The following is a 23884-nucleotide window of genomic DNA, read 5'->3' on the forward strand; positions in this document are numbered from 1 at the left end:
TTTTTACTCTATCACTTTACTTCTTTTAATCTATAACTATCTGTACTCTGTCTCTTTAAAGACTTTAACCCTTTTTTTTAAGGCATTAACTTTATTCTCTATATTTTCTTTTTCTCTCTTTTAAGCCTACGTGAGCCATTTAAAGGCCTTCTATGTCTGAATCTTTTCTATTGTGAATCTGTAATTTTTTACTATCCAGGAGCACTTCTTAAAAGGTTAACCACTTCTTAAAATCTTAAGTTGCGCCAGGGGTAATACGGTACTGCCTGTTTACAGCCAAGTCTAAACCTTAACTGCGCTGTTATTATGGTAATTGCGATAGACCTGTCTGAGCTCAGCACAATTCAGCATGGCGGAGCAGAGCCAAAGCCGCTCCTGCCTCAGTCATTTGGTGCCCCTGAGCCGCACACAGTTCCAGGTACACAGCAGTCGACATTGGAGCCACACTCAGCAGTTTAATTCTGAGACTGAGCGTGCAGCACAGAAACTCTTTTAATCCAAGTTACAGCCAAATCTGACGCGCAGTCTGAAAACATCTCTCTCTCTATGGCGGCAGGAATCCACCATGCTCTCCCGCTCGCCTAAGCCTGATTCCGCCATCTGCTCAGGTGCAGGAAGGGAGCAGTGAGCCATTGGCATGGTCTCAGAGAACTTTCTTTCCGATCCCAAGCGGGCAAGGTTTTTAAGTGGATTTAGTCACCACGTTGGAGCGCCAATCTGTAGTGTGAATCGGCGGGGCTGCATCCTGCCACCCGCCGCCGGCTAGCTTTACCCAAAATAATTACACGGAAACTGTATTCTTTTAAATACTGCCTGGCCCATAGTTTCAGCCTCTTATTGATTAATTCTCACATCTTCCTTTAACCCATATTTAGTAATCTGGGTAGCACCACGAGGTGTGCCTTACCAGGAGAGATCTTAACCTGCGTCCATCTCGGAGAGGAGCAGCATGGAGACTCACCACGCGACTGCCTGAAGCGTCTCCCTAACTCTACTTCCTTGTTCCCACAATTCTGTTCTGTCTACTCCACCTACCTAATTTTCTGTTCTTAAAGGGCCAAGGCAGTTTTCTTTATTAATAATGAAAGTAACACATAGACACTCCTCCATCAAATGGTGAGCACAGGTATGTCAGCCATCCCATGGATACATCCCATGGATGCTGAATGCATGGTGAGCACAGGTACATCACCCATCCCATGGATACATCCCATGGATACTGAATGAATGGTGAGCACAGGTATGTCAGCCATCCCATGGATACATCCCATGGATGCTGAATACATGGTGAGCACAGGTACATCACCCATCCCACGGATACATCTCAGGGATTCTAAATGTATGGTGAGCACAGGTACGTCACCCATCCCATGGATACATCCCAGGGATACTGAATGAATGGTGAGCACAGGTATGTCAGCCATCCCATGGATACATCCCAGGGATGCTGAATGAATGATGACGAGCGCAGGCACTTTTCCCAGCTCAGCACCTGGCACAGAACAAAGGTGGATTATGTGGGTTGTTAGTGTCATGCCATTGGCTGTTGACTTCCACCGCAGGAATGAGGGGTCCCTACTGTTACACCACCAGCCCCAAAGGACACAGACTGCCTGTTGGGGGTGTAGAGACAATTTACTTTGGCACTACAGGAAAGATTCTGTCTATGCACATTTTCCCTCCAAGCCTCTCTCCCTCGTGCCAGCCCTCCTGCCTCTCTCCCAGTGGAATTCCCAGACTCCCCGAACAACATAAACCTTGGACCCTTCAGGCAGGTGTCAGCCACGGGAATGGTGGGTTTACAAGGTAAGGATGTATAAGAAGTGACAAGCCCGGAATTAGCAATGCAATTCCTCTGTCATTTTTATCATTGGCCCCTGCAGGGAGGAGCTGATTAAATGGATATTCAACTCTTTGCATTAATGTGCATCCAGCTTCAATTTGCATTTCATTAGCTGCACAAAAAGCATAATTTTATTATTTGCCATTGGAAAGCAGATCTCTGCTAACAAGCAGTTCCACACTGATCCTGAAATATGGTGTGACTGACTCGCGCTCTGTCTGCTCGCTCTGCCGTCCTCCTCCCCAACATGGCTGGGCATCTGTGCAGCACTGGACTCAACACAGCAGGCTGTGGTTCTTATTCCAGAGTAGCCCCTCAGAGGGCTTGGCTTTGTTATGTTTCTAGGAGACAGGGTAACTGCTGCTGCCTTCTGGGCAAGTCACTGTCATCCATCACTGATGACGACAGTGTTACCACCGCTAAACAGCATTTCCAGCATCACATGCCATCTTCCCATTACTGCCACCACCACCACCACTACCGTTATCACCTCCACCAGTCTGACCACCTCCGCTTCCACCATACCGCCACCACCATCACCATGGTCAACACTGTCTCTAGCCTTCCAACCTCCACCATTCTACCACCACCGACACCTTGGTCAACACCACGGTCTAACCACATCATCTGCACCACGCCATCACCAGCATCACGTGGTCATCACCATTTCTAGTCCTAGCGCCTTCACCACCGTCACATCACCTCCACCTCTGGCATACCCTACCACCACTTCCCTGTTTCATCACCTCCGTCACCGTCACCATCATCTGGTCTATGTCTACCAAACTGGCACTACCATGGAGACAACCGTTATTGCCGTCATCACAGTATCATCTTCATCAGTGCCCCAGCCATCACCACTGACTGCCCCTCCAGACCACCATCATCCTCAGTGCCATCACCACTGCCCCCGTAACCATCACCGCTATCACCTCCACCACCTTTGCCATAACTTAACCTGTTATGCCACGGTGATTTCCACCATCACCGTCTCCCTTGCTGCTCTCTCCACAGTCACCCCACCATGGCTGTCACCCTCTCCACAGCTGCCATCACCGCTATCACCTCTGCTACCTCTGCCTCCACCACCACCAACTCCACTGAGCCAACGCTGGTATCTTCTCCATCACCATCCGCCCGCTGCTCTCCATACCGCCACCCTGCCACTACTTCCGCCTCACGGCCAGCATCCACCACCACCATCTCTATCCCCCATCCACATGACCACTATGAACAGTTCCATCACCACAGCTACATCTCCCATCTCTACCACCAACACCACTGTCTCCATTTCTTCCTTCTCAGCATGTACATGGGCTACCGTGACACCAACATGGTGCATTCTGTGTTTTGTCATTCCATCTGGACCTGTGCTAGAAACCCGCTTGGTTGTCAGAGTCCATGGCATGAGGGTCCTGTGAGAAGTTGGTGACAGCAGTGGAAGGAATGGTACTGGTGACACCACACATACTGCTGTCGTGAGTGAACCAGCACTTTCCCTTTACCCTGCGGCAAGTGTTAACACAGAGCATCGGTTCCCTGCTCACATCCCCTCGGCTCTTCTGAGTCCCAGCTTCTGCATGTTTCTCCCCTAGCAGAGCACAAGGCCAGCTGTGCCCTTCACCCCTACTGCCCCCTGTCCAGGCCATCTTTCAGGCTCTCGCAGCTGCTCTGCTCAGAGCTGTGAGCACTGCAAGGGCGTCCAGGTGACTCCAGCCGGTGACCAGTAGGGCGCTAGGATAAGAGACGGTCTAGCGCTCCCTCCAGGCTCTGAAACTCGCTTGGATGTTACAGGCCCTGGCTCACTTTCCCCATCTCCTCCAGCTTTTCCCAGGAGTGATTTCATAACAATGGTGGCAATAAGTCTTTATCTCATGATTTGCCTGTGACATGGCGGTCACTTCTTTTTGTTGCGTTTTTCAAGTCTACTAGCCAATAGAGGGCTTTTGCACATGTTCCTGAGAGGCTAAACCACTTGTGTGAGCGGGCACAATTGATCCCTTTTAGCGGGTTTAATATTGAGCCCAATGTGCAAGGTCATGGTAAATGGGTAGGAGGGGAGCATGGCCTCCTAATTGAAGATCCACTCCCTTTCTGCGGTACCAGCCTGCAGTAGCCTCAGAATTCAGGGCCAGTCCAAGCTCGGACTAGTATTCACGTGTGCCCATTCTTTTGAGTCACAAAATGGTGTTATTGTTTGCAAAGCTCCTGGTTGAGAGCCCTGAAATTCAGTTAACAAGAACAAGGCAAAAGCAAGCAACACCCCCACAATGTTTAAGTAAGTTGACTGTTTTACGTGGGTCACATTCACAGCCAGCTATGATCACACACGCCTAAAGGCTGCAGGTTGGGTGTTCCTTATTGTTAAGGGTTTCAGATCAGTTGTTGGGCCCAAAATTCAGACTCCATTCTCCTTCTATCTGGAGTAGCCATTTCCTCTCCCTCACCAAGAATACAAATACAGTTGCAACGCAACCATGATGGTGCCACTGTGGGAGACGGAACAACCAACTGACTTAAAAAGAAGTCAGCGCGGTAGAAGAAACCCTGCTCTGCAGCTTCTGGGACCTTGGGCAAATGCTTTTTTTCTTTTTCTTTTTATAACATAATTCTTTATTGATTCTTTGGTAATTTTGCATCATGCACCCCAGTCCCACTTACTCCCATCCCCCCGTGTCTGCTCCTCACCACTGCAGTGTTCCTCCCTCTAAAGGACCCCCCCCCAATTAATTAAAACCAAAACAAAGCAAGCACCACCAATAAAAGCCTCATTCCTCTGTCTTTCCTGTCTCCCAACATGTCGTCATTCATTGTAGTGACACTGGGAGCTGTGGTGTGTCAGGTATTCTACCCTTCGTCCAATCAGCCCCACCTGAAACTGTTCATTAGAACGAGCCACATCATCACTGGATCCTCACCGAAACTCCTCTTGGGTATCCTGCTGTTACCCTGGGTCATGGAGATCCTGTGGCTATTGTTCTGCAGGGCCAGTCCCTTCTCGCACTCCAACAGGTCACAGGTGGGGTAGATGTTAGGGTGGGCCATTACGCAGTCCAATGAGGGTCTGGGTGGTAGCTGAGCTAGTCAGGCTGGGCTGCGGGGACCACCTCTTTCAAGTGAGGTGTGGAGCCAGCTCTCTCATGGCCATTGGTGAGGGGTGGGGCCAGCTGAGTGCAGCTGAGTGCAGGGGCCAGCTCTCCCATGAGAGGTAGGGTCAGCACTTCTATTGTAGTGTTGAGCTGGCAGGGCCAGCTATCCCAGGGCTGGTGGGGGCAGGACCAGCATAGCCCTTGGATTCCTGCATGCATTGTTCCTGTGGCCCCCTGTGATAACACGGCTATGGATATCAACACAGTCTCGAGTTGCAGCAGGACTATCGATCCAGACATGGCCCTTGGCAGCCGCTTGGGGCCAGATGTCACCATGGCCCTGGTGGCAACACATACTAACCCAGATCAGCATGGCCCCAGCAACATCATGTCACTGACCTTGGGCAAATTTTTGATCTGAGTCCTGGCTTCTCCATGTGATCTTCCTGAATTCATTACTTGATGGGAAGCAATGTAAGAGAGTCCACATTCATTTTGGCTTACAGTTACAAAGGACACAGCCTGTCATGGTGGCAAAGGCATTGCAGCAGGAACAAGGAGCAGTTGGTACATTGCATATATAGTCAGGAAGCAAAAAGTGACCAGAAAGTAGAGTCGGACTAAAAACTCCTCAAGGTCTGCACCCTGTGATTCATGTCTTCCAATAAAGCTCCATTTCCTAAAGGCTCCACAGCTTTTTCAAACAGAACTACCAGCTGAGGACCAAGTGTTCATGTGTCTGAGCCTATAGGGAGCCTGAGATGGTAATGGATGTTTGAGAAAGGGGGCAGGAGCAGGGCATGACCTCAGTGCTGACTCCAGATCCATCTCTGAGCTGCTTTGCTGGCAAGGTGCCTTTTGTGTGTGTGTGTGTGTGTGTGTGTGTGTGTGTGTGTTTTCTGTGTCAAGGATCACACACTCTTGCATAGATGTACCTTCTGGCAGACATGGCGCATGATTCCCACACAGCCCAGTACCCCTGGAACTACTCTGAATGGCTGTGTCTGATTGGGGTTTGACTGTGGCTTCCTGCACCCTCATATCTGTTGGTCTCACCCATTTGGTCCCAACATAAAGGGATGAAGCAGCTCCTGGCACAGGTCCATCATGCCAAATCCTGCGCTCACCAGTCCTCTTGAGGAGCTCCGTTTGGTGTGATGGAGCACTATCTCATGGGCATGACTGCCCTCCAGATCCCTTTGTAGGGCACATCCTCCATTTGACCCTCTCAGATCTCTTGACTCAGCCCTAGGTCCACTCAGAGGGTGTTCTCAAAAGCAGCAGAGTAGAGTGACCTGTGCAGTCAGGGAGATTTTGATTCAGTTTCCAGATCTCCTGCCTGTGAGTAGAGGCCGTAGGCTTCCTTGGGCCTTTGTGAGTCTATTGTTTCATCTGTGAAAGAGTGTTATGGTAGTCCCTACCTCATGAGGCCTTACCAATGGGGAGTACAGACACTGGCACCTGGACTGCAGCAGAAGGTTCTAGAACCTGGTTAAATCAGTACCTGCTGTTGCTGATTTCTGCCCTTCCCCCACCTCATTCCGTCTCTGTTTTCCCTGTACTGTGAACTCGGCCTGTTGTCATATCTCAGCCATGTTTATGTGGGGTGTTGTCAGGCAGCAGAATGAGGGGGGAAAGGAGTGGGCTGGAGCCGAGGCCCAGGGATGTGACTGGTACAAATCCCTAGACTTTAAGGCACAGGAGCCCAGAGGCTCTTGCCCAAGCCCATGGAGAAGAGTCTGCATGGGCACCCCATGGGGTGGACTGTCTGATCCTGCAAAGTCAGTGCAGCTGGTTTTCAAAGGCACTGAATAATGCGAATCACACAAGACAGAAAGCGAGATTAAGGTGAGCTGATAGGCTCTCCGGGCTGCCACATCCGCTCTGCACGCTCCGTTCCTAAAGCTGCCTGGGAGAAATGCTGAATTTATTCTCTGTCCAAAGTGCTAATTACCTCGTTTCTCTCTTCCAGTCCCCAAAGTCTCTTTGCAAATGTATTTTCTCTTTCAGCCCCACCTTTGGTCCCAGAAACTCCCATTCCTCAAAGGCAAAGGGTCTGCTGGGAGTGGACACATTGTCGGAGATAGGTATCGGGCTTTGGATCCTCCTCCAGGCACTTTGAAATGAGAGCGTCTAAGTGAGGAGGGCTCTGGTGTATTTATAGAAATAGATTTTGCTGTTTACGTTTCAAAGTTATGCATGCATAGAGTTTGAGAGACAAACAAAAATGTGTTATTTTTCCTTTCTTTTTGACTTCTTGTCCCCTCTAGGGTCAATGACTATCTCTGTCTTTTGCTTGCTTACCCATTAATTTGACGTTACCTGTTCAAGACCAAAGTCTTCGTTGGTTGCTGGTGATGCTGTTATTAGCTATATTGTCTGAAAAGCCTCCCCAGAACCCTCTGGCACTGTGTTCCCAGGGACAGGGTCTCTGGATCCCTGGACAGTCTCATTCTGGAATTCCCCTAAACCTGTGGTGATTTGAACCAGAGTGGCCTACATGGCTCACACATTTGAATATTCAATCCCCAGTTGGAACTGTTTGGGAAGATTAGGAGGTGTGTACTCCTTGAAAGAGGTATGCTATTGGAGGCAGGCTTTGATGTTTCAAAAGCCTGTGCCATTCCTAGTTAGCTTTCCCTGCTTCTCTCTGTTTCCTGCTATGGACCAGATGTAAATTCTCAGCTACTGCCCCAGCACCATGCCTGCCTGCCTGCCTGCCTGTCTCCATGCGCCCCTTCATGATGGTCATGCTCCCCAAGTCCCCCAGAACTATAAGCCCTATTGACTTTCTTCTATAAGTAGCTGTGGTTATGACTGTATCTTCACAATAGAAGAAAAACAACTAAGATAAATGCTCCTCTGTCTCCTTTTCTTTTTAGTTTACAGCTTTGTTTAGGTAGCACATCCTGCTGTGTCTTCTCAAAAAGAATGCATGGGGTGGGGCTGCTTCCAGTACAAGATTTTCAGTTATTTGAGTGAGTGTAGAACTTGTTTTGTTTGGTTGGTTGTTCTGTTTTGTTTTTGTTTTTCATTAATAGTATGAAGGGTTTTCATTGTTATCTTTTGTTGCTGTTTTCCTCACTCAGAAGAATTCAATACCATTATGCTTCCGGATTCTTTGTATATTACTTATTTTCTTGGTGCTCCTGGCCCAGGCTCTAGGCACTGACCTTGCTGTGCTGTGGTGAGCACCTGCTTACATGTGCGGCACTGGCCACCTGGTGGAACTTTCAGTTTAGAAATTTGTGCTCTGTGGTTTAGTGAAATTTTCCTAAATTCTGTCTTAGATTATTTCTCCGTGTGTCATTCATTCATTTATTTATTTATTTACTTACTATTTATTTATTTATTTTTGAGAAATCCTGTGATTCACACATCAGACTTCCTAGTTTGAATATTCAATCTAACTTTATCTTTTAACCTTCTGGAGTGGTTCTTCTCAAACACAGACTCTTCACCTTGATGCCTTCCTTGACTTCCACCGCTCGGCCAAGCCTGTGCTTTGGGAGTGGTCTGTGGCCTCTGCACACTCCCTAGTCTCATCCCACGAAGCCTCCCCATAGAGCCAATGTGCAGCATTTCCAGCCCATTCATCACAGCGGTCCCAGAGTGTAACCTCTCACCTCGATGGCTTGCTCAGATTGGTGTGTTTTTCTAGATTCTGCAGTCTGGCTGCCTTCATGGCTTCCCTGCTGACTTATGAAGTCCCGAATGGCAGCACCTTTGGGTAGCTCTAGGCCCTGCCAAGTTCCTGTCTTGTAGAAAAGAGATATTTAATCAGCATTAATGATAGATGCAAGCACCTTGTGTTTGTTGAGTGTAATCATGTGTAAACTTCTGGGTGAGTTTCCTGGCAGACCGAGGCATGAATCTAACTCAACCCCTGTGCTCAGATGGTCACACAGGATGGACAAGGGTCTGCCAGGTAGATCTATGATCATGCATTCCCCAACACATGTACCTACTCAGGACACAGTTGACTTATCTAGGGGCAGACAGGTTAGGGCTAGGCCCATTTAGCTGGTTGAATAGCACATTAAGGGCATTGTAAGATGGGGTTGGGTTACTATCTTTCTCTCTCTGTTGTCTGTCTGTCTGTCTGTTTGTTTTTAAGACACAGTTTCTCTGTGTAGGGCTGGCTGTACTGGAACTCATCCTGTAAACCAGGCCAGCCCTGAGCTTATAGACATCCACCTGCCTTTGCCTCTCAAGTGTTGGAATTAAAGGCATGTGCTACCACTGCCTGGTTGTCGTAGTGTGTGTGTCTACACTTCCTATCTGGTTTTCTACCTCCCTTCATTGCAACAGCCTGTTTCAAAAAATCCACTCTCTTAGAGAAGTTGTAAAATGGAAGGAGCTGAATTTTCCAAGCTTAGGAACCAGCCGGCGGCCCTGCTCCATCAAAAGGGAGACTGATTTCATTGCAGCTGTCACTTATTGGGCATGGCCTGTGTGCTGGCATTGGTGTGATCTCTGAGAACAGGTTGGAGTGGTAGTAGCTTTGCTCTCGTGCATATGGAACCTCAGAGAGGTTAAGTGAGAAATTCAGTCCCACAGTCTGAAAAGACTGATAAGCCAGCATTTGGATCCAGGCTTGATGATTTAATTCTGTATGATAAGGAAGGAAAACAAGAATGGAAGGGGCCCTGGAGGTTCTCACTAGGAGCCCAGATCACCGAGTGCCTGGTGGGAAGCACCTCATAGGACTTGGGAGGAGGGAGGGTTCAGGGACCCAGTGCTCCACACTTGACTGTGGCTGACTGAGATGTGATCCCATCTTAATCAACAGATTCTGCCAGGTGTTGTGGGTGGAATTTTGATGTGGAGCCAGTAAGTGGTCAAAACGATTCTCAGGCTGTGCAGCTCAAAGACCAAGGGAAACCCTGAGGAGAATAAAAGTGTTCTCTGTCTTTATTCACCCCAGAGCATCCCCCTCACTCTGGGTGGGGTGAGTAAGAAAGAGACTGAATCGTGATGGAACTCTCCTTGTCCACAGGGCTCCTCTGAGGCTTTTGAGTGACTGACTTCTCTGACTCCAGAAGGCCTAAGACTCAAAAACAACTTCAGAGATTCCAGAGCCCATGGGCCACAGCTGTGCCTGTGACCACAGGAGGGGCTTTAGGCTGCTCCCAAGTGCTCTGGGCTTTCAGGGAAGCAATGCTTTCACATCATGTCACATACCTCCTAACAGCAACAGCAGCCTAGGCAGATGTATCCTGGGTGGCTTTTGAAGGCAGGTAGGGCCCTCATTTGGAACCTTCCAGATGAACCCACATCTTGAGCCTTCAAGATGGTAGAACATGCACTAAAGCGGCCTTCTTCTGTGTCTAGAAAATCTAGGTGTGCTCTCACACTGTGTGACCCAGCAGATCCTTCTGGAAGCAACCAGGAAGTTGCTAGAGGTCCTTCAGGGGCGCCTGGACAAGAGTGTTCCTGCAGCATTCCTGGTGGAAGAGAAGGAGGAGTCAATCAACATGTTCATCACAGCAGAATGGACGAACAAACTGTTCACATCCTGCCTCAGAGAGCAAGAGAATTGCCTCAGGCCCACTATGCTGAGGTGAAGAGTTAGTCTCTGGATCCACAGAACAGGGTCTTAACTTAAGGAAGATCAAAGTTTGGGATGATGGTGTTTGTGGATATAGTTCTCAGGGAGGAAAGGAGCTGGGAATTGTTGGGGGAAGCTTACAGGAACTTAGAATGGCCAAGTTCAACCTAGAGCCTGTGGGTGTATGAGTAGGCTGTGAGTGTGCTTATTTTATATTATAAATATTTTATGGTAGGTATTTTGCCTTCTAATAACTATATAGCAGTTTAAAAGCAAAACATTTTAAGAAAATATCACTGAAAACAGGTCACTTACAGTTACAGCCTTGGAGATGAACCATGGTGTATGCCCTTCTGGCCTTTTGTAGAGCCACACATGTTTGTTTATTTGTAGCTGTCTCCCCCCATGTGTACAGGACAGCGCGGGCTGAGACTGGGTTATGTTTCAAGAGGAGGACCTGCTTCTTTTTTCCCTTCTTCTCTACCCCAGTAGGTATCTGCATGAGGGGAAATGTCCCCCTTTTTTGTACTTGAAATAGAAGGAAAAGATTTTAGAGACTTCTGTTTTTCTGGGGTCCATAGGAAGGCAAGAGGAGAGACTTTTATCTGGTCCAAAGAACTAGAGTTAGGCCCCAATGGACCGAGATTGCAGTCAGCGGAGGATGCAGTGAGATGCTGAACTCTGGCAGGCTCATGTCAGGGTCCAGCTCCAAAAGGGCTCAGGTCATCACTAGACCCAAGGCCCACAGGGAACTGTGGAATGAGAGCCAAGGAGCAGGCCTGGAAGGGGACAGGACCCCCACATCAGAGCAATGACCTGTTCCTCAAACTGCCTCCAAGAACAGCTCCTGCTCCCCATGGTGACATTGCTGGGCTTGCTTTGAGGAGGCACACGATACCTGTCACATCTCCCAACAACAAGTAGAAGAGACTTTTGGAGAGCAGCAATAACAGTATTTGGCAGGTGGGAACTTAGAACCTCCAGGATTTGAGTATTGGTGCTAATAGGACAATGTTTATATGCACAGCTGTTGTTAAATAACATCTGATTTAATGATTTTTAATGGTTGCCATAGCATTCTCTTTTTCAAATGTATTGGGGTTAATTTATCTGATACCTTATTGTTAAAAAATTAAGTGGATCATCTCTATAAGCCATACTACAATAGGTGTTTGTGAATAAACTTTGAAAGTGTTGGATATGCAGATTTCATTTTTGAATGTGTGTGCATGAGGGGTGCATGCATGCATGTGTTTATGCAGGTGAACATAATGTGTCTGTGTGTGTGTGCTTTGGGAGGTCAATTTTTTGTATGTTTTTGGACATATAGTTATTTTTACATTGTCTATTTGAAGCCTTTGGCCATTTTTGTATGGATTTTTTTGATAATTAACAGTGGCATTTATATGTTGAGACCCCCCTTTCTTTAACCATATATTTGGCATTTTCTTTTCAGTTTGTGTTTTTAAAGTTTAGCACAATTTCTGTTTTTCCTTTTGTGGTGTCTTGAAAGAAAATGCCCCCCATTAGGAAGTGTGGCTTTTCTGGAGGAAGTGGAGGTGGGCTTTGAGGTCTCTTTTGCTCAAGTTTCCCTCAGTATGGCTATCAGTTGACTTCCTTTTGCCAGCTCCAGCACCATGTCTACCTGCATGCCACCATGCTCCCCACCATGATGACAATGGACTGAATTTCTGAAATTGTAAGCAAGCCACCCCAACTAAACCTTTCCCTTACAAGAGTTGCTGTGGTTGTGGTGTCTTTTCATGGCAATAAGAAACCCCAAGACACCCTTTTATTTTGAAATTATCTTGAGTCTATAGAAAAGTTGCAGATACAGAACAAAGACACCCCTTCCCCCTTTCTCTTTTCTTGACTCACTTGAGAGCAAGGAGTCGACCTGCTTGCTACCTTGCCATCCCTGGGTGCTGTAGTATGTGATGTCTACAAGGAAGGACATTTTCCACTCTAACCACAATGTTAACTTCAAGTACGGAAAATTACCCTTGCATATAGGTCTCAGCCTTTCTCAGAGGCTGCTGGGCTTTGGTCAAACACACAGTCTTTGTCAACCATCTCAACAAGGTCCCGACTAGAAGAGAGATCCAGGTCAGCACATGGGTTACATTTGGTTGCCTTTACTCTTGAGTCTCCTTCATCTCTATGCCTCTGGGCTGTTTTTGGCTTTGATGACCTTAACATTTTTGGAGGATCCAGGTTGGTTATTCTATTGTTTATCCCTCTTGTTTTGTTATTTGTTTTGTTTTGTTTTCAGATGTTTCCCACGAGCTGCTTCAGCTTTTCTGAATCTGGCAGGGCCATCGGAAGTGGTGTCTAGTTCTTCCCATTGTATCCCATCAGGCCACAGGTCATTTTGAATTTTTCTCAGTATTGGAGACCAAAACTTCAATTTCCTGATGAAGGAGTGTTTCCACTGTAAAATTATTTGCTTTATTTTGTAACTAATACACACTGTATGGAGAAATTTTGAGACTATGTCTTTCAATTCTTTTCAGTTCATCCATTTGTATAACTTTTAATCTATGTAACCATGGGCTTCTATTTGCTGCAGTCAATTATAACGTGTTAGAGTTGTGGCCTCTTTTAGTGTTTCAGCTTCCCTAGACTGGGCCAGAAGTTCTTTCCTGTGGGCCTCTGCATTTTGGTCCTTTCTCTATAATTCACTGAGCACACTCCCTTCAGTTTTGGAAAACAAGGATTCTTCTCCTGGCCCTGGGAGTAACATCCATTCCTAAGAAGTCTTTGTTCTTTTGAGGAGAAAATGGTATTTAGAAGCTGTTTCAACTCGAATTAAAATGTCCCCCATAGGTTCAGGCATTTGAATACTTGATTCCCAGTTACTGGGAGTGATCTTCCTGGAAAACATGTGTCAGCTGACTGACACGGTCTTGGGCCACCTCCCCCTTTCTACAGGCTTCCTTGCTCTGTTCATACTTTGATTCCCTTCCTACCCCAGCACTGTACCCAGCTTCCACCTGGCTCCAAAACTATTTTGTGTGGAGTCCAAACCTCCACACAATGCCTCTAGACTAAATTGTTCAGGAAGAGGTGGGAACAGTAAATAAAGAATATTTTCATGTATAGAAAATATGCACACATTAAAGGAAAATGCACACATTAACTCCTTTCTTTAAGTTTGCTCAGTTCAGTTCCATATTTTGATCTTCACCACTCAGGAGGGCTGGAAAGAGAAAATTGGAGAGGAAGGGAAAAACAGCACAGGGGATTGCTGGAGTCCTCTCAGAATCCACAAATGTCTGAAGGTTTGTTTCTGGCAGCTGGGACAGTGGACACTCTTATGGGCCTTTGTCATTCCCATTGCAGAGGTTGTCTTAGGTGTGTGTCTTCTGTACTTCTGGCTTTGTGTACATGCCAGGGTGGGCAAATAGGCAAGTGTAGGCTTTCTTCAGAGCTATTTATGTTAGAGGCAAGGAATGCTGAGAAGAAAGAGGAAGGGAAGGAAGGAAGCCAGGGTGGGGGAAAGGGAGAGGGAGAGGGGGAGGGAGAAGGAAAGGGAGAGAGAGAGAGAGAGAGAGAGAGAGAGAGAGAGAGAGAGAGAGCACATATCATGCAGCTGAGATGTTGGCAGATAGCCCCTTGTATACAGGGTGTCCCAATAATAACCACAGGGTAAGAGTTGGCTGAGAGGATGGGCCATATAAGATGCCTGACATCAGCTTCAAAGTAAAGGTACATCTTATTTAACCCTGCCTATTTTAAATTTTAATATTTAACCCATACAGAATTGATTCCAAAGTATGGTGTGAGGTAGGGAATAGAATTTCAGTTTGTTCTTTGGTAGAATGGCCATTCCATTCTATCTACATTCTTCCAGAATGACATGAAATTCCCTTGTTTTCATCTTAGAAAATCTCATACATGTATACAATGAATTTTAATCATATCCATCGGCCAACTTACAGGCGATGTGACCCCGACACACATCCCTCTCTACTTCAAGTCTTTTTTTTTGAAAACTCATCTTAAAAGTATATTAACACTTCAGATATGCTGCGTTTGTTCCATCCCTCTCCTGTTACTGTGTTTGCGGGTCTTATACCAGTTTGATTATTTTAGCTTTAGAATTCACTTGCAAACATACAGAGCAGATATCCCTTCAGGCAGCATCTCTCTTTCTGGAGAGTTACAAGCAGCTCATTTCTGTAGAAGAACTTAGGGATATTACTACGTGTGTAGTTCTCTTTTTAACTTCATCAGAGTAGTGTTCTCAACCTTCCTAATGCTGCGACCTCATGTCATGGTGACACCCAACCCAACGGGACTGTGCTCACTGCCGTCAGTCTCTGCATACGGTGCAGTCACCTTCTGACTGGAGGGAAGCCAGCATGGTCATTCTGCAGACCACAGCAACGCTGAGAGAGCTTTACTCCAAGCATTTACACACTAGTCCTAGAAAGGGACTGAAACACCATTTTGTATTCATAAGTTCTTAGAACCAATTCTGGAATCTGGATCTCAACTGGGAGCCCTGGGTCCCTGCGCTTCGTTTAAAACAGCTTTAGTAGAGGCCCTAGGATGACTTTTCTATGGTGAAAAGCGGTGAGTGCAGTCCTGCCACCCGTGCCTCTGTGCCTTCTCATTTTACACCCGTGGCCATCCATGAGTGACAGATTTGCTGCTTAGCAGAAGGTCCAAGCAGTAGACCTTTTCCCTAGATCAGTGGTTCTGAACCCATTGAGTCATGACCCCTTGGGGTCAAAGGACCCTTTCACAAGGGTCACTTAGACCATCAGAAAGCTCACATGTTTACATGTTACATGTTACAAAATCTAATAAAGAGTCTACTGTGAGGGTCTTTAAATAGCCTAGAGTCTGGGTTCATTTTCGGTCACTGTAACAGAATACCTGAGACTGGGAAGCTTATAAAGATAAAGAGTTTGTTAAGGTCACTCTTCTAGAGGTTGGAAGTCAAAGATCAGTCAGAAGAGTCTGGGGAGGGCCTCAGGTCATTATAACAATGTGCAGATGTGGGGGCAAGGCAGCCCAGGCAAAAGAGAGTAGACACAAGGGCAAGCCTCACTTCCCTGCTGCCTGAGCCCATTTCCACAAGAAAGACACTAGTCTTTCCTTGTCAGCTCCCTTTGCTTTGCTACAACCCAACAGAGATGGCTAAAGAGTGGGAAGGCTTCTCTGGACTCGCCTGCCTGGTCAGGACGTTCAATCCCTTGTGCTAGGGAAAGCAGGGCAGCTCGGTTGATGGTGGCAGGAGCCTGTGGTGGCAGACAGCTGCTTACGCTGTGGTTCACCAGGAAGCAGAGAACGCATCTGAACCAAGGACCAAGCATAACCTACTTCCTCCAGCGAGGCCCCATCTCCTAGGTTCTGGAAGCCTGCACACACCCACACCATCACTTCCCACACAAAATGGACACAATAAAAACTTTAAAAAAAATATCCAACCTGAGTCTTGGAGAGGACAAACCATATTCTAGGCCATGTCCCTGAGACACACAGCTGGTCCTCCCTGTCAAACCCTGTCTTCTCATTGTTAGCCCTGCTGGTGGCTGGTGTTCCCATACATTTTCCTGCTTGCCCCGGCCTGGCTTGCCCCTCTTCCTCCGAGGCTGGTAACTTGGTCTCAAGTTACACCTGAATCTATACTCTGTTCTCTTCACACCCTTCCCAGCCTGGTCCATCTGAGCTCTGTAAAAACACCCTGGGGGTAAAACTATGTAAGGGAAGACCTGGGTTATTGGGGTAAGTTCCCCACCCCAACTCCCCCAAGATGCTCTTCCTTCTGGTAAATCTTCGCTATGGGAAAGGCATAGAATGTTCTGTTTCTTGGCATGAAGAAGAAAACCGAACTGAATGTCTGCATGGTGCCAGGATCACACAGCTCACCTTTTCTGACCTTCACAGGAGCTTGGAGGAAGGATGCTTCTATTTATCTTACAGAAAAGGAAATCAAGGTTATTGAGTTTACAGAACTTACACTAAATCATGCAGAAGGTTAATGGTGCAGCCAGGCAAACACTCAGCTCCATAGACACGATACTAACATCTTCTGTGTGCCAGGCACCATGCTTTGGGTGCATAGCTGTGTACCTACCTATTGAGCAGGATTTGAGCAGATCTGATCTGAAGACCCCTATTTTCCTCCCAGCCTCTCTCCATTGCAGGCAGACACAATGTGTATAGATTTTTTGGAGACTCGTCTATGGAACTGGGAGTGTTTGGAAATACACTTGAGAGGTGAGGATGCAGGCAGCCTAAGATGGGGTCTTTTGCTATCTGCTGGGTCAGGTAGATGAGCCTCCTTTGCTTGTCTTTCTTTTCCCCTTGGCTCAAGGAAAGACGCTTGTTTTTTGCAAAGACAGACAGAGGACTTTTGACAGCCTGCAGGCTGCTTTTTCTCCATTCAGATGCATCAAACTCACAGAATATCTCTCCCCAGCTGCGGGCTTGTGGAATAGGAAAACCACTCATTTCCCTCCGAGAGAGAGGCGCCCAAAGCAGATATTTCAATATATTCCAATTTAGCCGAGGGAAGTCAGAACATGGATGTTGTTGCCAAGGAAACCACCTCCTTCCTCCCAGTGTGCTGTGCATACGTGTATCACTCCATCTCTTGGCTCTCCAAGGTAATATCATAGCCTCGTTCTTGGGGGAGGATTTTTAAAAAGGAATATAAAACCTCTTAGCACCGAGAAAATTCATTAAATGACCTCACTCCAGAGAAGCTTAAATTATTTTTTAGACCCTTTTATGCTAAAGACAGGGAAATGGCTGAGTCAGTCCTATCTCTGTAGCCCAGCTCAGTGTCTGGGTGGAAAGGATTTTTTTTTTTTTTTTTTTTTTTTTAGAAATAAACAAATCAGTATTGGGAAGTGCAGACAGGCGAGTGTGTGTGTGTGTAATAATAAGGAGGCCATCCTGCAGCCTCAATGTCACTGGTTAATTCCTGGGGGTGGATCTGCCAAAACCACCTTGATCCATAGCCCTCCTGGGTGGGAGGCCACACTTCACAGAGCAGGCCTCAAAGCAGAGACAAAAGAGGGTTGCTGTTGCAAGGCCACCTGTCCAAAGGTCCAGGAATTGCATGGAGATTTCTGTTATCTAATCTGCTGTGCCTTATTTTGTCCTTAGCTGGTGTCTGGTCTGATTCCCCTTCTCTCATTCCTGCCTCCCCTGTGGCCAGGGGTTAATGTCACTCCCCGGCTCCAGAGCTAACCCAACACCATTCTCACTTCTCATCACAGAATCCCCAAATTGTTGTGCTTTCTTTCAGCCCTTCCAGGCTTCTGGTGCTGCGCCAATACCCTAGCCATTGGACACACAGATAAATACTGGGATCCGTCTTCCAGTTAGTGGCATAAGCTGAGGATTTTGTTTTACATGTTATAGGGTCTACTGGGGACAATTTTGATTGTGATATCATAGGAGAAGGACATTCAAATCTAGTGTGCCTAAAGACCCAGATACTGCTATGCAGGACACCCTTACAGCTAGTAATTTATCACTCCCAAACCCAGCAGTGCCAAGGCTGAGAGATGCTGGCTTCTCCCCATCCACTTTGTTCACTCACTAAAAATTATTTATTTACTGTGCATGTGTATGGGTCTGGTTGTATATATGTGTGCCATGTGCAAGCAGGTGGTTTGGAGGTCAGAAGAGGTTGTTGGATACCCTGGAACTGGGGTTGCAGGAGGTTGTGAACCATTTATGTCTGGGCTGGGACCCGAACCGTGGTCCTCTATAAAAGCAGCAAGTGCTCTCAACTACTCATCCCTTTGTATGCGTGCCCACTCCTTTTGAATAAATATTGTCTAATTACAAGGTACCATCCTGTAAGTCCAGGTCGAGAGACATAAACTGAACAAGATGGATATAATATTTCCATTTTATCATTACGACACATAATTAGGGCTGGGATAGTCATCTATTTTGGACCTGCTGGTCCAGTTCTGAGGTCCTCCTAGCACTCACTGTGACTCATTCTGCCTCTTGGGTAGAGTGGGGGCCTTTTGCAGCCACCCATCCAATTCTGGCCCCAGGACTTGGTATGGTCCCAGCATGGCTTCCTCCCTGCATACGCTGCAGACCCTCTTAGTGTAAGCTTTACTGCAGCAGGAGGCATGCTGGGACAATAAAAACAACCCGAGGTGGGACAAAGACTAGGACTCTCCTCTTCCAAGTCTCCAACTCCTGCCTTGCCTATTCTGGAGGGATTCTGGGACAGCACTACCATGACCTATTAGCTTTCTAGGGAGGCCTTACCAACCCCCATTTCCCAGATTCCTGCTTCCAGCTTCTTCTCAGATTGCAAATCTCCGTGAAGTTGTTCAAGGTTTAGACTTTAAAACCAGATGACCCAAAGCACTTACTTACTGTGTGACCTTGGACAAGTTACTTCACTTTTCTGAGTCTCAAGTTCCTCCGCTGTAAAATGGGGCTGATGATATTACCTATCTTGCACCGTTATTGTGAGAGTAAACGTGCTGTTTCACGTGGAGTTCTTGGTTCACAGGCTCCCTGTAAGTTATGCTGCCATTATTTCTGCTACTGTTTTCCCAGCCAGTTGGCCCAGTAGCTACAGATGAAGCAGAATCTCTACTCCCTCTTTGTTCCTCACAGGCTATCTGTTTGCCTCGTTGGAAGTGAGCATGTCAAGAGTGACATGAACATGCTTGCTGAGAAGCCACTGGTGTGGTCTGGCATGGTGAAGGTTTTCACAGGTAGAAGGGAGAGGGCAAGACCACGGAAGCAGACTATGTGATGTTGTAGGTCGCGTCCACCTGGACTTACAGCTGCCTTTGCATGACAGTGTCCTATATCACGTGACTTTCATCAAGAGGTCTGGATGGGGTAGGCATCTGCCCTTCCTGCAATCCTGCCGCTTGAGAGGGAAGCAGGGCCTGGTTCCTGGGCCACTGTGAACAAACATGGTGAGATTGCAGGCTCAGAAGGATATTGGCGTGTGCGGAAGCAGACAGGTGCAGGGAAGGGAAGTCTGTTTTTGCAAAGGTACATAAGTTACTTCTCTGACTGTGGTGACAACACCAGACAACAGCAACTTCAAGAAGGACGGGTTTGCTTTGGCTCAAGGTTCTAGGGAGTGCAGTCTGTCCCATGGCGGGAGGTATAGCAGTGTAAGCAGGTGTCAGGTGTCATTGTGTCCAGAATCAGAGAGCAATGAATGAATGAATGAATGAGTGCAGTCCATCCGAGTGGGGGAGGTCTTCAGTGTGAGCAGGTGTCAGGTGTCAGGTGTCATTGCACCCACAGTCCAGAATCAGAGAGCAAAGAATGAACGAATCAGAGAGCAATGAATGAATCAAAATCAGAGAACAATGAATGGATGCTGGCATCTTGCTTGATCTTTTTTTATTCTGCCCAGGATCCCAGCCTTGGTCATGGCGCTGCCACAGTTGAGGTGAACCTTCCCAACTCAGTTAAATTAATCTAGATTATCCCTTACAGGCATGGCCACAGGATGAGTCTAGATCCTGTTACTTTGATAGTATTGACCATCACGGCAGGCTAAGAGGCTGGTGTGTGTCACCTCATGTCACCCTCCAGTCACATTGTGGGAGAGGTGCAGGCGCCATCTCACGGGTGAGAAAGCTAACTCTCTAGTTTGAGAGCTGTTGAGTCCTCTGCTCAGAGCGTCCTAGCTAGACAGTCCAGGATTGGGAGGTATGGTCTGTCTGCTTTTACAGCTCACACTGTGGCCTTGTATTTTGTTTTTCTGGACTGCGTGGGCTTGGTGGCTAGTGCAGGCTAGGGACTTACTTGTCACTGTTCTAGAGGCTTCAAGTCCAATACCAAGATGCCAGATTTAGTGTCTGTTATAGGCCCACTTGCTGCTTCAAAGATGGTATGTGCTTGTCTCTCTGGCACCTCTTTCATAAGGACACTGGTGCTGCTTGAGATGGCTCTACCCTTATAGCTCCTTCATCCCTTACCCAGGGCCCCACCACCCAGCAGCATTGCTTAATAGGCTAAGATCGCAGCACATGGTTTTGAGAACGCTGTCAACACTGCCCCCATGACATACGTATTGTTTGTCATGACCCACTGGGTGAACTCCACTGCACAAAAGGCCTGCCACCATGGGCTCTAACTGGTTATCTTGGGTGATCAGAACCCGTAGAGGTGCTCTGCCAGCTACAAGATACACAGTTTCTGTCCAGACAGGCTGTGTATGTCCTGGCCATCTGAGTGGGGGAGGGACTCTGGGTGTGACACTGCCTTGGACTCAGAGACCCTGCTGCTTTATAACAGTGACACACGCCAGGACCCAGGGCACACACCAGTAGTTTCTTCCATTTTATCCTTTCCTCCCCTTACCTGCCTGCTAGTCTGACTTTCACACGCCGCCTACCCCTGCACTCTCTTTCTCTCCTCAGCCCCTTCCCAGATTTTGTACCTTATGGTGTGGGGACCTGGGTGAGTAAAGTCATTAAGTAATTACTCCTTGCGCAGGAATGACATTCATCCTGTTCGTATTGAACATTCCCCCACTTGATCTTTTGATGCTTTTAAATGCCTAATATGACATTATGCACACACACACACACACAGAGAGAGAGAGAGAGAGAGAGAGAGAGAGAGAGAGAGAGAGAGAGAGAGAGAGAGAGAGGGAGAGAGAGAGAGAGAGAGGAGATAGAAAGTGCTCATTGGGGAGGGTTCTATTCAGAGAGTTGTCTTTATTAATTTGCAAAATGATTCTTATATTTTGGCAATTGATTCCGTCTGCTGCTGACTCTAAGTGGTTGTGGGGATTGGCAAATTGGGTGACACTGGGAAGGAGGAGGTGTGACAAAGTTCTAGGTTCACGTTCCAACAGCCACTTGTCACCAGAAGGTCCAGGCATCCATCTATAAAATGGACAGCTCCACACCCCATGATCTGTTAAGTCCTTGTATTTTATATTGCTTGGGTTTCGGAGGGAGCAATGTAAGCAACTGCCTTAAATTCTAATAGACCTTAAGAGGGATGTTGGGGAGGAGATAAGTCAAAACCAGGGAGGGAGTGCTATTCTCAGAGCTGACTGGAAGCCCAGGCACTCCGAGAACAGGCTCTCCTTAGCCTTTGTGAAGGGAAAGAGGTCAGAATGGCCATCAATGTTTCTCTTCTCACTTCCAGATCCAGATGCCAAGGACAGACTACTGCCAATCAGGAGTCTTCTTGCTCCACTTAGACTGAAATCATGGGCAGGTAAGGAGAAGGGCTGGTCTTCAGTAGATGGGAAAAAAAGCAGTTGGAGCATCAGCAGATGGGGCCCTTTATTGCCAAAGAACTGTGATGTTGGGCACCATGACCCTCTGCTGTGGACCTAGGATTCTCTAGCCTTTAGTCATGATTGCATCTAGACAGGCCTAGACAGAATTCCTCAGCCCTTAGCTGCAGCCAGAGCTAGTACACATCCCAGTGTGCATCCCAGACATTGGGACCACTAAGTCTTTCCTTAGCCAGGTTAGCGTTACAGCTCTTGGCCTGAGGTCTGAGATATGGCGCTCTGAAGACCTGGCAGCTCCCTGGAGCTTTCCTGGTACTCAGGGCCTCTTCCCCTCTTCTCACTGCTGTCTGTCCCTCAGCCTCTATTCTCTGCCCTCTCTAGGCACCTCTCTGCTTTCCATTGCCCTTCTTCTTCCTGCCCTTGCTCCACAAGAACCACTCAGCTGCTTCTCCCCTCTTGCTCTTTTTGCAACCTGGGCTGCCCACTGTTCATCGGTCATTGTCATGGCTCCTCTACTGCTGCCTTCTGTGTTACCAGCTAGCACTGACTGCTGAAAACAGGCCAGGAGAGACCACTATGGAAGACCCAATGCTGTGACAGACCAGGGAAGAGTCCAATTGCTGCTGACTAGGGAGGCAAGTTGGCCCATCCCATCACGGTGACCCTGGGCAACCTGCTTATATAGGTTCCGGACCAATCACAGCCATTTGCTTGCACCAATCACAGCCATTTATCTTTTTACCCCATGCAGTTTTTGAGGCTTATGTTTTGTACCAATCACAACCTTGCAGGGCACATGCTCCCTCTCTGGCCTCTCCGGAAATGGTTACACGATCATCCAGAATTCATAGAGACTTGCTATACCCAAGTTTAGTACAAATTATTTCAACAGCCCTGGCTAAGGCTGTGCCTTCAAGAGCAACAATAATCAATTACAATCTTTGCTTAATTGTCTAAGTGGAGTGTTTAAGATGGCTGGTGCTGGCCTAGGCATGGTCTAGTTAGCTGTTTGACTGACAGCATTTCTTTTTCTTCTCAAAACAGTCAGGTGAGCAAGGCAACAGGGAGTGGGGAGTCCAGGAACTACTAACTAGAGAGTCAAGCTGGTCCATCTCCCACAACCTTTGCTTGTTTGTAGGATAATGAATACAAGGGATGTTTATAAATATAAATTTAAAGACCGTGTCATTAACACTAATTGTGATTTTAAAATAAGGTGTGTGTGTTCATTTGTGCATGGATGCACTTAGAAGGTTAAAGTCAACTCCAGTCTGGGTATCCTGTATTAGGTTGCAGCTGACAACCTGCAGCAGACATGCAGGGAAGCCACCATGGAAGAGCTATGGCATTGAAGGGTATGGGAGCAATATGGGAGAGCACAACAGCAGGGGACAAAGAACATGGCGTTACTGAATAGGGCTGGCCCCCGGCCCACGAACTGGCCTGCAGCATAGAGTCGTAGTAACTGCAGCCCAAACTGTTTGCTCTGCTGGGAGAAGGAGAGCTTGGAGCAGCAGCACTGCTGCTTGGAGGCTGCAAGCACCATGGTCATGCCCTGTGAGCCTGGGTGCAGCCTGCAACAAGGACAGGAGATATGCAGCCAGCTGGAGCACTCACAGATCCTGCCCCTGGATGCCTTGTGTAGCTGCATGATCATCCTGACTCTGGGCAACAGCAGGATATCCACGATGAGTCTTGGTGATAGTCCAGCAATTACAGTGCCTCAGAAACAAGAAACCTTGAACCATACCAATGACTCGTTGCCATGTGTATTTGCACTTAAAGCTGTTTGGGAAAAAATGTACTGTGGGACACACTGCAGTTTGCAATGCTTCATTGATGAACAAATATGTGATGGAGAGGTAGAAAAATGGAGGAAGGAAACAGCTCATGTACAGTGGAGAGAGGGGGAACTAGAGACATCATGGTGGCGGCAGGTGTGGGAGAGGCTTCAAGGTCTGTGGGGGAAATGTTGCTGCCGAGTAGGGGCAGCAGGGTGGTGTGTAGCAGCCTAGAAGCTTGGCTAGGCTCTGCCCCCAAACATGCTACTCAGCCACATGATCACCTGGCTCTGAGCAACACGAGGGTGTCTGAGATGGAGAATGGTTCATTTTCTGCACTGGGCATCTTCAAGAGACCTCCAGGGTCCCTGGTGCTCCAGAGACCATCTTGATTCCAGT

This window comes from Arvicola amphibius, chromosome 12 (genome assembly GCF_903992535.2).
Source record: "Arvicola amphibius chromosome 12, mArvAmp1.2, whole genome shotgun sequence".
NCBI classification, from domain to species: Eukaryota; Metazoa; Chordata; class Mammalia; order Rodentia; family Cricetidae; genus Arvicola; species Arvicola amphibius.